This window comes from Oryctolagus cuniculus, chromosome X (genome assembly GCF_964237555.1).
Source record: "Oryctolagus cuniculus chromosome X, mOryCun1.1, whole genome shotgun sequence".
NCBI lineage: Eukaryota > Metazoa > Chordata > Mammalia > Lagomorpha > Leporidae > Oryctolagus > Oryctolagus cuniculus.
In genome coordinates, this window is record NC_091453.1 from 28,222,149 (window position 1) to 28,237,640 (window position 15,492).

The window sequence follows — 15,492 nt, forward strand, 5'->3', positions numbered from 1 at the left end:
TGAGCCGCATCACTGGCCCCCTCATTGAGATTTTAATACGGATTAGAGTGTAAGTTATTTATAAAAATAACTTCGAAAGGACTAATAGTAGAATTAACAGAAATTATTAACAATGAAGCAAAAAAGGAAACCAGAAAGAGTTTAAACTATAACAGTATAGAATAAGATGATAGAGGTCATATTAGAAATAATAATACACTTAAGTAGGTTGAACTAGTGAACTTCAAAATCTTAAGTACCTAAATCTTATTTTTAAATGAAATATGTCTAATCCTAAATTATGAAGCTGTACTTTTTCAGTTGCATTTGTCGACTGTAAAGTCAACCAATGAGGGAGTGGCTGTTTAGCAGGTAAGATGTCTCCATACCAGGGCCTGCGTTGTGGTGCAGTAAGTTAAGCCAACACCATCTGTGATGTCAGCATCCCATATTGGAGTCCTGGTTCAAGCTCTAGCTGCTCTGCTTCTGATCCAGCTTCCTGCTAATGTGCCTGAGAAAGTAGTCGAGCAAAACCCAAGTACTCGGGCCCCTGCTACTCACATGGGAGATGTAGGCTGAGTTCTAGGCTCCTGGCTTTGTTTTGGCCCAATCCCTGCTGCTGCAGCCATATTTGGGGAGGTGGGATGAATAGCAGATAGAAGATCCCCCGCCCCCGTGTGTGTATGTGTGTGTCCCTTTCTCTCTGTTGCTTTGCCTTTCAAATAAATAAATCTTAAAAAATGATGCCTGCATCTCACACCCAGGTACCTCAGTTTGAGTTTTGGTTGCACTTCTGATTCCAACTTTGTGCTAATACACATCTATGGAGGCAGCAAATAATGGCTCAGGGGACTGTGTTCCTGCCACCTACACGAGAAATCTTGATTGAGATTCTAGCTCTTCATTTTGGCTAAGCCCAACAAGATTGATGTAAAATCCTGGGTAGTAAACCAGTGGAAGGGAGCACTCTCTGTTCCTCTCTCTCTATCTCTCTCTGTGTGTCTCCTTGCCAATTTAATTAAATAAATTAAAATATTCTAATTTAATTAATGAGATCAAAGTTAATTAAATGTAGCAATCATTGTGGGTGTATACCAGCATCTTGAATTTTAGGTTTTCCTGAAACTTACTCTTTAGTTGAATGCAATTCTAATCAAAGCACAATGCAATTATCATTTTAACTTGAGAAAATGAGTGTTAAGAACATTTTTCATTGTCAAAAATTAAAAGAAAAGTAAGAAGTCAAGGAAGAAGGAGTATGGGAGTGAAGGAGGGAGGAGGGAAAGCAACTATGGTTATTTCTAAGAATTGAATGTTTGAAATACATGAAATCTGTTCTCTTTTTTCTCTTCATATTGATGAAAATTTTAGAAAAGAATGTTTTAGAAAAAAGAAGAGATCAACAACAAAGATGTAAAGAGCTTGAGAAATGTAGAGCTACTATACCAGATACTAAGGTGTACTAATAAACTCTAATAATTAAAGTCCTAGAATATTAATAAAATTTTAGAAAATCAAGTATGTGTGTATGTGTTTATATTATTTTAATTTGGAAAAGATTTCAATTCAACTCAGTTGGGAAAGTATTGATTGTTCAGTAAATGATGTTAAGCCAGATGGCTAGCCATTTGCGAAATAGATCAACAAAATTAATTACAAAGGTATTAAAGATTGAAATTTTAAAAGTTATGTCACAAACATAAGAATAGAATAAAGAATAGAACAGAATATATAAAATAATAAATCCTTGTGGTGGAGAATCACTTTACAAACACGACTCTAACGGCTTAAACCTGAGGAACAGTGCTGAATTTAGAATGTGGCCAAACTCATTCATTGACACATTGTCTAGAGCTGTCTTTGCTCTACAAAGACACAGTTGAGTAGGTCCCACAGAGGTCATTTGACTGACTTTAAACATAAAATGTTTGCCAACTCCTGACGGGCATTTAGTCTAGCAGTTAAAACACTGGTTAAGACACCAGAGTCTTATATCCAAGTACCTGGGTTCCAGTCCCATCTCTGGCTCCTGATTCCAGTTTCCTGCCAATGGTAGAACCTGGGAGGCAACAGGTGATAGCTCAAATAACTGGGTCCCTGCCACCAACATAGGAGAGTTTGATTGAGTTCCCGGCTCCCAACTTCAGTCTAGCACAGCCCCAGTCATCACAGGCATTTGAGGAGTAAAGCAATGGAAAAGAATTCTCTCTCTCTCTCTCTCTCTCTCTCTCTCTCTCTCTCTCTCTCTTGTGTGTGTATGTATGTGTGTGTCTTTCTGCCTCTCAAATAAGTAAATCTTTAAAGAGTAATAAAAAATGCTGACCCTTAACATAAAACATAAAGCCATAAAGTAATTTTATGTGGTCAAATATAAAAACTTTGGCACAGAAGGTAGCTTCATAAATAATAAAGAACTTGAAGAATATTTGTAACATATGGCATAACATGGTTGTAATATATGATATCATATATATACACCTATATGTTATACCAAACAATCAGAAAAGTGGTACACTAGTAGAAAAAGACAGAAACAGGCAATGCACAGCTCAAGCACCATAAATAGCCAATGTATCAATGAAAAACAAAAAACAGTAGTTTTAAAAGAAATGAATTTTAAAAAGTTCTTTTTAAAAAAAAAAAACTATTTGAAAGGCAGAGAAACAAAGAGATCTTCCATCCACTGGTTCACACCTCAAATGCCCACTACAGGCAGGGCTGGGCCAGGCTGAAGCCAGGAGCCTCGAACTCTATCTGGGTCTCCTACATGGGCGGCAAGGACTCAAGCACTTCAGCCATCATCTGCTGCTTTCCAGGGTGTGCGTTAGCAGGATGCCATCAGAAGTGGAGGTGGAACTTGAACCCAGGCACTCTGATATGGAATGTGGGAATCTCAAGCAGCAGTTTAACTACTGTACTGAATGCCCACTTCGGAAATGCATTTTTTAAAATACTGCAAATAGATATTAAGCAAACCAAAAGAAGGAAAATACTCCTCATGGGCCAAAAGTTGGAAAAACAGACTCTTATGGGCGGGTGTGAAAACTGCAGGGGAATTGGCAGCAAATAGGAAAAGCTTTAAACATTTTCACGGTCATCCCCAAGTAGCAATGGGGAATTGGTTCTAGGACCCCTACTCCCTAGGATAGCAAAATCTGCAAATGCTCAAGTCCCTTACATAAAATAGCATAGTATTTGCATAGAACCTGTGCACATCCTTCCGTGTACTTTAAATCATTTACAATACCTAATGTAATGTAAATGCTTTGTAAATCGTTAACCTGTATTGTTTAGGGAATGCTGACAAGGAAATAAAGTCTTTGTGTTCAGTACAGAAGCAATAATGTGTGTGTGTGTGTGTGTGTGTGTGTATTTTTGATGCACAGTGGACTGAATTCCTGGATGTGAAACTTTTGTGCAGATACTGAGGGCTGGCTGGGTCCCTTTGGATGGAAAAACTCCACTACTAGGATTTACTAGAAGGAAACAATGAAGGAGAAGTGCAAAGATCAAGTTCTAAGGATGTTTGTTGTAGGACTTGATATAATGGTAACACATGGTAAGTAACTTTAAACATTTGCTGAAGTAAATGATCAACTCATAGGATAAACTGTTCTAAGCTATTAAAAATTATATTGTCATACACTTTTTGAAAGTAAAAATGTTCAGGATACGTTCCCAAGAATAGAAGATTGGTTAAAAAACAATGAATTCATTGTAATTGCATTTTTGAAAAGAAATTCTCATAAAAATCTCTGGCAAACATCGGTTAATATTAGTTATAGCTGCCTTGTGGGATAACAGATGATTTTTATTTTCTCCTCTTTGCTTATTCATATGTAAGTGTTTTATTGAGCTGTCTGATCCCTGTGGGGTACAAAGAGGAAATGGTTTTCTCTTTCTCCATTCTCAGCACTCACGCCCACAACTGTGCCTTACGAAAAGTTCCTGCATGCTGGGTCATAGACTCCTTAAGGACAACTGGGGATGATTCTTTAACTTCACTCCCAGATGTTAAGAATCTGAATGGGATAGGAGAGGGAGTGGGAGATGGGATGGTTGCGGGTGGGAGGGCGGTTATGAGGGGGGCGCTATAATCCAAAAGTTGTACTTTGGAAATTTATATGTATTAAATACAAGTTAAAAAAAAAAAAGAATCTGTTTTATTTGCCCTTCAGAGCTTTTTGCTGTCCCTAGAGCATGCCAGGTTTGTGGCTTGAGCAGTATGAACATGGTGTGTAAGGGACTCCTGGGAGGCCTCTTCTCAGCCCCTCACTCTTCCTGACACTGGTCTGGTGTGGGCAAGGGGGCAAAGAGGAGGGAATCAGGAAAACAGCCAATTACTTGACTGGTATTTTGCTCTAGGTTATTGCTGCTTCCTTGATGGGTCCTTGGTAACCTCTGTGTGACAGGTCTAAATGCCCACTTTCCCCAGGGACAATGAGATGTTTACCATCTGCCTCTTTTTTGAGCTCTTCTAACCCCCTCCTCCTCTCCAGCCTTGCTCAACTGCTTCCAGTTAGCTCTGCTGTCTCCTCCTCTGCTCTCCTAGGTTTAGAAAGGGTCAGAAGTGTGTCAGCAAGGTCCCAATATCCACCTCTTCCAGGAACCCCCAATGTGTCTACTGGAGATGCCCTTGGAGCCCTTGACTTTCCAAGTGCTCTGTTCAGCTTTGTTGAAGGGAAACACTGCATCTCATTTCAGGGTGGTTGGGGAAGGAAAGGACTCTCTGGCCCACCTCACGCTTCCAAGCCCCTCTGATAAACTGAATGTGATGGAATTGTTAAGATCCAAGTGGATTTTTTTCTTAGACTATTATAGGAAGTTCTTTGTGAAGAACACACTGATGAATAATGGTATGAGATGTGAACATGTGGGCAGCTGAAATTACTTGCTTTGCCAGCTATCAAACAAATTATAAAATTATAACATAATTTTGACCAGAAATATTGAATGATAAGTATAATAGAACAGAGAGCCCTCAAACAGATTCTAGCATTTGGAAGACTTTAGTATATGCTAAAGGAGATATCACAGACTAATGGGAAGTGGTGACATATTCAATAAGTGTTGAGAAAATTGTTTGGGAAAAATATTGTATTATATCCTCAACTCATATTATACACCAAAATAAATTTCAGATGTATTTAGAATTAAAAATATAGCCACAAAGCCCTAAAAGATAAAACACATAGTTTTCTTGTATTGAGGAAATATTTCTTAATCTAAAAGCATTGCAAGAAGACATAAAGACAAATGATTAATTATTTTATGTTAAGTAAACAAATAAGCATGCAAATATTTTATAAGTATATTGAAAACTCCATCAAAATTAGAGACGAATGCGATATGTTGAATAAAATCTGAATAATAAGAGAGACAATAGGTTACTATACTTAATATAAAATACAGCAACCAAAGCATTAATGTCTCCATAGAAAAATATGCCAACATATGAATAGAAATGAAACATGTACACATGACCCCAAATTATATCAGAAGCAGAGTCGACAATCTTAGCAATTGAATAATGACAATCCCCAAAGCAGTGAGATACCTTTGCACTTATAACAAAAGGTTTTAAAAATGTACAAAGATGATGACAATGTAATAAGATGACTGTTTTGATCCACAAAGGAAGAGTCGGTAAATTGGCTTAGCCTTTTAGGTGAACAACTGAGTATTACATAAACAATCTTGGAACTGCTGGACCTCTTCCACTCAGCTACTCCACTCCTAGGAATCTATCCCAAGGGATGATGTGCAACACAATGTATGGATGTACAACACAATTTATGCACAAGAATATTGAATGTATATTTCTAATCATCAAAAGTTGGAAATAAACTACTCTCCTATTTGAGAGAAATCAAGATCTCTCCATTGGATAGTTTTAGTATCTGTGGGATATGCCAAATATCCCATGTCTTGGAGAATTTTAACTGACATGATGAAGTGCTTATGTTAAAAAGAAAAAGCTGACTAACTACAGAAGTATTTATAGCATGATTTAAAATTTTTTTATAAACATGACTCTGATCACGTTAGTGCTTATGCCTCTTAGATTGTGCTTTTTCCAGACAGACAGAAAGAGACAACCTTCCTGAGGCATGGCGGTTTCAGTCCAAAAGGAAGCAGAAGGGATTCAATGATGCATTACAGCTACAATGGTCACCCCCACCCTCTTTCCTCTTCTTTCTCAATTCATCTGTCGTCAAAAGTTTGTATTTAATTACAGCAGATTCAAATACTCAATTTCTATTTTCTTAACTAATATCTATATAACAACTATTTAGTCTTACATTGTTTACATTTTAAAAACAGCTAAATTGAGGTATAATTGACATACGATAAACTGCACATATTAAAGAGTGTAATCTGATACGTTTTGACATATTCATCTGCCTGTAAAACCATCACCACAATCAAGATAATGAATATAGCATGATTGGGATTTTATTATGAAAACATATGGCCTGGAAAAGAACTATGCCACAAAGCTCAGATTATTTGTATTTAGCAAATTTCCTTTTACTCTTCTGAATGTGATTTCAAAATTTCTTAAAATGTGCATGTGTTACTTTCATGAGTAGAAAAACCTGGAAGAAAAGTCAGTGACAGGGATGGTGGTTGATTGGGAGAGTGGTAGTTCAGGAGATTCTGCCTTGTAGAAATCAAAGAAAGAGAAATTCTTAGTAAAGAATGCTCAAGGGGCAGGCGCTGTGGCGCAGTGTGTTAAAGCCGCAGCCTGCAGTGCTGGCATCCCATGTGGGCACCGGTTCTAGTCCTGGCTGCTTCACTTCCAATCCAGCTCTCTGCTGTGGCCTGGGAAAGCAGGGAAGATGGCCCAAGTCCTTGGAGCCCTGCACCCACATGGGAGACCTAGAGGAAGCTCCTGGATCCTGGCTTTAGATCGGCTCAGCTCTGGACTTGCAGCAATTTGGGAAGTGAACCAGTGGATGGAGGACTTCTCTCTCTCTCTCTTTCTCTGGATCTACCTCTCTCTCTCTCTCTCTCTCTCTCTCTCTCTCTCTCTGGATCTACCTCTCTCTGTGACTCTGTCTTTCAAATAAATAAAATAAATCTTTTAAAAAATGAAAGAATGCTCAAGATTTCCAAGTCTTGTGTATCAGATGATTAAGATCTAACAAAACAAGTCTAGTACTGTGTGTGTGGCTGTGTGTATGGGGGAAGGGGTTAAGCTGATAGTAAGAGAAACATACACCTTCATTAAGAGCTACATAGGAATGGAAGACTACTATTTGAAGTGGTCCCTATTTGTCCACTTTTTGTTGTTGTTACATTTTGTCAGTAGACTAGGGGCAGAAAAAGAAAAATGAGTTGTGGGGCTGATATAAAAGAGAAGGTAAGTAAGCAAGCAAAGAGTTACGATACTAGGTAGGTAAGGGATGATTTATTATTGGAGACAAAATTGTTAGTTGGAATATAAATTAGAAATGCCAGCTGTTTTTATAAAAATGCAGAGGAGTGGGTGTTTAGCCTAGTTTAGATGACCACGTCCCACACTGGAATGCTCGGGTTTGCTATCTGGCTCTGGCTACTCCTCTTCCACTATTAATGCAGACTCTGGGAGGCAGCCATAATGGCTGAAGTAGTTGGGTTCCTACTGCTCCTTTAAGAAACCTGGATTGTGTTCCCAGCTCCTGGTTTTGACACAGCCTAGTGTGGCTGCGTGAGAATTTGAGGAATGAACCAATGGATGGGAGCTCGCTCTCTCTCTCTCTCTCTCTCTATCTCTCTATCTCTCTCTGTCTCTTTCTGTCTCTCTCTCCCTCCCTTCCTCCTTCTCTCTCTCAAAAACAAATTAAAGATATTTAAAAGGCAGAAGTTATGTTTAAAAAATTACCACTGCTGTTTTGGAGACATGGTTGATTTTGGCCATATTCCATGTTGGATTATCACATTTTATTTCTCTCTGCATCCCAAAAAATAAAAATAAAAAGCTGAAGATTTGTTAAAAATAATTAGTATTAGTTTTGGTATATGGCTGATTTTAGTCATATTCCAAATTGGATTACGGCATTCTTCTCCAGCTAAGTCTTGACCTAGTATCATTTAGTCCACATTTTTTAACACTCCCAGTGTTACCCCATTGCATTGTTACAATATAGCAATGAAAGAAGCTCTTGTATTTCAAAGCAAATGCCAGTAGTGACTGCCTTAAAGTAGGTATTCTATAAATAGGCTGAACAGAAGACCAAGCATCTCTGTGCATCTAGTCATATATAAAACAGTGCAGCATTGAATAATGCCTGCGAGACTCTTTCACATAAACACTAATGAGTAAAGGCAGTCTTAACATTGTCTGTAATAGATACTTGGGACAAAAACAAATTTACCAGTATTCTATTGTCTCTAGAATGGAGGAATATCCTACTTAACCAAATCAATGACAAATCTAGTGGTGTCGTCAGTTCTAGGCAGATCAGATGACAACTACAAATGGATATTATTTATCGAAAATTTCCCATTGCATTATACTTGTTTGCTTCTGCATCTTCACATGTTATTAAAGTCACTAAATAAATTGGCATTTCTTTTCTTTGGAATGTTTTTTTTTGGAATGTTCTTTTCTTGGAATGTTCTAAAGTTCCTGAGAGTCATTACTTTTTAGAGAGCACATGAAATTATAGAACTTGTTTATCAGCACCAGGTATTTCTTTTGAAGGTTGAGCATTAGAGATGATGTGTATTTATTTCTACCAATTATGAAAGCTAAAAGGAAATTGTCAAGGACTAATATTAAACAGTTTGAATGTATTTGCATTAACCCTAAATCTAATATTCAGCAAACTTCATTTCTGGCACATTTTTAATGCTTTCTCTGCTGTCCTCACTTAAGCAATCCTTATAATTTAAGAGTCCTTGCCTTGAGGTTGTATTTTGAAAGACAATGACCTATTGTTGATTAACAGAGTATTTCTGTGCCTGTTTTCAGACCTAAATTTCATATTTTTTCTAAAAGAAGCCTCAGAGAGAGGCTGTGTGAAGTGACTTTCATGCTCTGTTGCTAGCAGTGAAATCTCATTGATGGCACTTGAAATTTCCTGTGCCTCAGTTTCCTTACCTATAAAAAGATAATATGTCTGGCTTTATCCTATAAAACCTTTCAGGAATTCAATATGACTTTGTATGGGAAAGCACTTTGAAGAAGAAATCAGAACAAAACAAATGTAAGAGAGTTTTCTTCTCAGAAGGGCAACTCAACCAAATGCAAACAACGAGGGTTTCCCCTTTTAGAATGTTGCCATTGGGCTTCTGGCATCATTTCTTCTAAGTGATTTGATGAAAACTTCTGGTTGAACTGGTTGTACTTCCATCATAGTTTAGAATCCAGTATGCAGTATTCACTTCTAGCCTCATAAGTACTAGATCCCATCCTCCTGTCCTCCACCATGAATGAATACTTGGGGCAAAATGGCACCCATGATTCTGAGAGATCTAAGACCCTTTTGAAAATTTCATCATTGGAACTCAGTAGTTCCCTTTTGAAGGAACAAAGTCATCATTAGTTATTGGAGAACAGTTTCTTTGTTTAGTCTGATTTCATTCCTGATAACTTAATTGTTGTACTGATTTGTTTATAATATCGAAATTGCCTCTCAGCTCAGTCAGTAATGATTTATTTTGATATTACAAAAAGTCGTTAAAGGTAGGATAATACTCCTTCTTCTATTACTTCACTGCTTTCCTAAAGATAATTGCCTTAGGATTTATAGTTCTCCTGTTCCTAAAATAAGAACTTTTGCCCACACAAAACTATTTGCCTAGCTCTAATAAAATATTATCTACATAGACTTTTTTTTCTGGAGAAAAAAGTATGCTGGAATGCTGAACATTTTCACGCTGGATTTAATCTGTACTGCAAACTACAGAGATCATTACAGTGAATACAAGAAGTCACTACAGTGGAAAGAGTAGTAGGATTAAGTGTTTGGGGATAGAATAACCAGCAAGTAGACGGAATAGTGAGGATTTTGCATCTAAGCTTCTTTTCTTTTGTAAAGGTTGTTGGAAGTGCTTCAACATAGATACACCAATAACAGAGTTACCAAATCACCACCCCCCATTGATTGGGGTAGCCAATACTTTGAAGGCCCCACTTACATCTCCTTAACTACGTTGTTGCATGCTAGCTCCACTCCAAATGCCAGCAATTTCATTTTTGGCTGAGGGCTTTCTCTGGTTCCTTGAGCCAACTTTGCCTTTGCCCATGGTAGGCCATAAGTGCCAGGAACTTAATGCTACTTGGGAGTAATCTTCACTCAATGACTTGTGGAAATGGCTGAATATCCCTTAGCCCCTTTTGCCCCTTGAATGTAGAACATCAAAGTATCTATTCTAGGCTACTTTCCAAAGGACCTCAGTAGGATTGAGCTTACATTGCCCCCACTGGTAACTTCATAGCAATGCCCCTTTTATTGACCTCCTTCCCTTCCCTGTCTCACTTTGCTGCTCCCTTACAGGTGGTTTCTGATATCCCCTCCCAAAGAATCACTTGCACGCAAATCCTCGACTCTAGGTTTGTGTTTAAGGTAATCCAAGCTAGGATAGCTTTTTACAGAGGGAGGTTGACAGCTTTAGTTAATAAAGAGATCATAGAGGATGATGAGTGACCTTATGGATTCATATTCTACAACTCTTTACAAGAGCTATGATGAAATTAGGGAGAAAGCTTTCTGCCTTTTAAGGAGAGAGCAGGTGACTGAGCAACTGAGTTCATGTGGGAGAGAGACAGAGACAGAGACAGAAATAAATTTAGGGACAGAAAAAGACCTTGAAGTTGAGAATGACATGAGTGTATGGGAACCAAAGCTCCTAGTTGAAGGAAGAGAATTGAGTTGCTTGTGGCAGCACAGTGGCAGCCAGAGCTTTTGAGATACCAATATGTCTGCTACCCATCAGTTCTTTTATATTGTTCCCCTCCGCTTCCCTACATTATCTCTATCCATAACAGGCAAAGCTAGAAGTTGACACAGATTACCATATATATTTCCTCAACTATTTTTTTTGAAATTTGGAAATACCATTATGGTAAGAGTAAAAAATCTGTAGGTAGTTAATATTCCCAGTTAAGGGGCAGAGAGCAGTACCGTAAGAGGAGCAAGATGTTGTTTGACATTTAAAAATAGATCTAACTCTGCCAATTACTCTGTTCTGTCCATGGTAACTTTATTCAATGTTGTGGTGGTAATCGCTTCTGGAAAGCTTTGACATGTTTTATAATTGAACTGCCAGGTTCACACTTAGCTATAATTCATTCACAGATAAGCATGTCTTGTTAACCAAATTATGTTGACTCCCTTGGAAAGCTGGTGTGAGGACTTTCCTGTTTCCTGTCTTCATGTGGTTTTATAGTCTCATGACAGACCATTAGCATGATGAAAGATTGATTATTGTCTTGGGTACCAAAGTGTAATTTGGCCCCATTTTCATTTTTCTTTTTCATCAGCTGCAGAATCATATGCATTTATCAAAGTGGGTGTCATCTGTTTTGAAATTCATGAAGTTAGATTGCATACTTGTCAAACAATTTTTTCTAGCATTGACAAAAACATCAACATCAAGCTTTACTTAAATTGTCTAGGAATAGAGATGTCCAGGTGAAACAATGGTGGAATCAAAATGAAAGACTAGGGACTGGAATCACTCATTCATCCTACTAACACGTTTTGAATGTATTCAGTGCACACAGCCATTTGCCAGACTTGGGCTGCATTCTGTGAAGGGTTAGAGGAATATGAGGTTGATACATTTGTTACAAAATATTTAGCATCTACTGTGCCTGATACTGTGCTAGACACTAGGAAACAGCAGTAACAAAACAGGCAATATCCCTTCCCTCATAGAGATTATATATTAGAGTTTATGTGATATGGAGGAAAGGGAATATTTAGTCCTTTTCCTTAAGGATCTTAAAATCTATATGGAAAGACAAAGTAAATACTCTAAATTAAAGTCACAAAGCAATGCAAAAAGGGGAGAAATGAATAAAGAATGCATTTCAGATGTAGATGGTAAGACAAGTGCAATAAAAAATGACCAAACACTGCTTCTGTTGGACACTTGCAAGGACCTGAAGGAAGCTCCCTGACTGCCCATATCTGCTCCCACAGCAGTGGTCCATGGATAACTTTGAGGCTGAGTAGTCTCTGGCCATTTATTTTGAAGGCCAATGAACAATCTGGATATATGTAATGCTATGGAGTGGGAACCCCCTCAGAAAACAAACGAACAAACAAGGGCCAATAGAGAACAAACCTACAGTGAATATCATACTACATAGTGATGGATGTATTTCTTTAAGATTTAGTAACGTGATAAAGTTGCCTGTTTTCACTGTTTGGGTATCTCATGGTATGAGAGGTTGTGAGCAGACTAATACAGTTTCAAGAGTTGGAAGGAAGAAGATAAATTGAAATTCAAGAGGCCAAACAAGCTATTAAAACTAATAAGAAATTTCAACAAGGTTAGTGGATAAAAATAAAAATTTTAAATCACCACTGTTCCAATACAACAACAACCAATTTGAAAATGTAATTTTAAGAACCCTAGTCACAAGAGCAAGAAACCCTTATTTATGCCTAAATCTAATAAAAAATACAACTTAATGCAGAAAACCAGGTGGAGAGTGCTAAAAATTATGGATATAATGTCAATAAAATTCTCAGAAGATTTGTGTGTGTCTTTGTGTAATTTGATCAAAAGACCTTAAAATTCAAACAGGATGGTAAAAAGCCAACAAAACAAAGTTTTGTTTTTTAATTTTAAAAATCAAATAAATAAAGGAAGATAAAAGAGCAAGCATTGCCTGTTATACATATCGCAATATTACATTAATTAAAACAGTATAGTGTTGCTCCAGGCATAGAAAAATTACTACACATACTTTTATGTGAGTGCGCTTTTGCATATGTGTGTTGAAGTGCATGAGTGTGTGCCACTGTTTAAAATAGAACTCTTCTTGTCTCAGTTTTCACTGAAGCCTGAAGACAACAAATCCTATACGCCAAAGACACCACCGTGCAAATATTTTAAAGTCAAACCATGAGAATTGTGAGTTCAGCTTTTAAAGTCCTTCCCTTTAAAAGAGAATATTCATAGCAGTGAAGAATTGTAGGGGGATCTGGGAAGAAAATGTCTTTGTCAATTGTTGGCTGCCTCACCTAAAACCCCTTCCAAGACAGACAAGTTAGGGAGGCTCTCCCTTTCCCTCAAGTCCAAGGGAAGAAAGGGACTATGAGAAGTTGGGATTTAAGTTCCACAGTTATTGAGACACAATAAGCCTAGAGCTTGTGTATGTGTGAGAGTTGTGGGGGCTGCTTTGATTTGTGGAACAAGGTGTCCCTGTATTAAGATTGGCCTCTAGTCCTAGAATTGCCTGACACTAAGGATGACAAAATGATTCTTGCGGATGAGATGGGACCATGTGCAAAAGGGACAGCAAGCCTGCAGCTTTACACAGCTCTATCCCATACAGCCACCAGCAAAGGCAAAAGTGTATCTAAGGAGAGGGATCTATGAGTGGGAACCCCCTCAAAATATAAACTAACAAACAAGGGCCAACAGAGAAGGCGGCAGCCAGAAGAGAAAATGGGTCGGCCTGGCTCACAGAAAGTTCACATCAATGCCTCTGGGGAAAGCTCTAGAAAACCTCAGAGAAAAGAAATCAGTCTCTGCTGGTCTCAGTGAGTGTAAAGTGGGTTTGCACTCACCCTCACTCTCTCTTCCTTCTTTAGCTCTTCTACAATCATAAAGCTGGGGAGGAAGGTGGGAACAAGGAGTTGGAGGGGTTAGATGGCAGGAGAAAGTAGAAGGGTCTATTTCCACAACATAGTCTTCCCTGCAGAGGCCCCAGCTGGCTTGGAAATTGTAACTTATAATTTAGTTTTGAGTTTTAATCATTATACAGGGAGTGAATGGTTTGAAGATTTATTTGCTTATTTTTGAATGTGAGAGTTATACAGAGATCTTCTATCCACTGGTTCTCTCCCCAGATGACTGTAATGGCCAGCACTGGACCAGAGAGAAGCCAGGAGCCAGGAGCTTCATCTATATCTCCCACGTGGGTGGCAGGGTCCCAAGCACTTGGACCCTCTTCTATTGCTTTTCTCAGGTACATTAGCAGGGAGCTAGATCGGAAGTGGAGCAGCTGAGACAGGAACTGGTGCCCATATGAGATGCTGGTGTTGCAGGTGGAAACTTAACCTGCTCCACCAGAACTCTGGCCCCTAAGACTGAATTTTTATATGTATGTATATATTCAGGCTCCTGTCATAACAGGAATAAATACATACATATATGAAATACATATTTCTGGGGAAAAATAGACTATTTCAAAGTCACACACTATAAAAAGGGCAGGCCACGCAAAATCTGGGAATTTCTAAGAAGAGTATAATCAAAAATTGTAGTGATTCTAATAAAAGTAATACCATAGTTTGATCTCCACTGATATTCAAACTCAGTCTCACAATTGATCTTTGCCTGTTGTTAGCCATAGATGTATCCTCTCACATTTGTGATGCATGGCATTGAGGGCATTCAATTCTTTTGACAAGTTTCATCAAAACTAAGAATCAGATCAAGGTGTAAACATGTTTAAATCAAGGTCCACTCTCTCTTCCTTCCTTCATTTCTACCAATTGACTAGCTTTGTTTAATATCTTTTTCAAGACAAGACATCTCAATACCAAGTTTATGAATGTGCAAAGAAGCCATTACATTTAAATTGATGACAGGGAAGTGTCAGCACAACCATAATGCTACTCATCAGTACTGGTTCACATAGGCTTTTATTTCCACTTCATCACTTGCTCAGTTTATCTTAGCTGCTTGCTCTATGAGTGATTTCTCCAGCCATCTCTTGCTTACATTTGCTTCACCTTCCCACAATCTACTACTCAGCTGCTATGCCCAAATCTCCATGGTCTGTGTATTATTTCTCCTGTGTCTCCTTTTCTCTTCTTCATCTCTGTGATTTTTGTGTAGTATAGAAATAAATGTACAGAAACATAAAAGCAGCCAACTAAACTATAAAAAATAGGAAGTATCTCCAAATATCAGTTTGAAAACCCTATCATTGTGATTGCGATAACTGTATAGGATAAGATACGATGTAAAATTTAAAAGAAAAATTCAATTCAACACCAAAAATGTACTATGTGCTTGAAAAAGAGAAAAACAAATTTCTCTATCAGTGACCACCAACTTCAGGTAGCTACATCCATGACAGCAGAGAGCCAAAAGGAGGAGGTGAAACAGAAGGGGAAAAAAGAGATATATAATAAGAGCAAGAAGGTATCAGGTCACCAAGCCAATTTCTCAAAGAATATCTGTTGAAGTCTCTTCCTCCACTGCCGTGTCAGTCCATGACTCCCACTGGCACCCACCTCTTTCCCTGGTGATACATTTCCTCGAGTCTACTGCATACTTGTTTAATATGCTTCTTGACTGTAATACTTTTCATTGATTGTGTGAATTTCTGGCTTT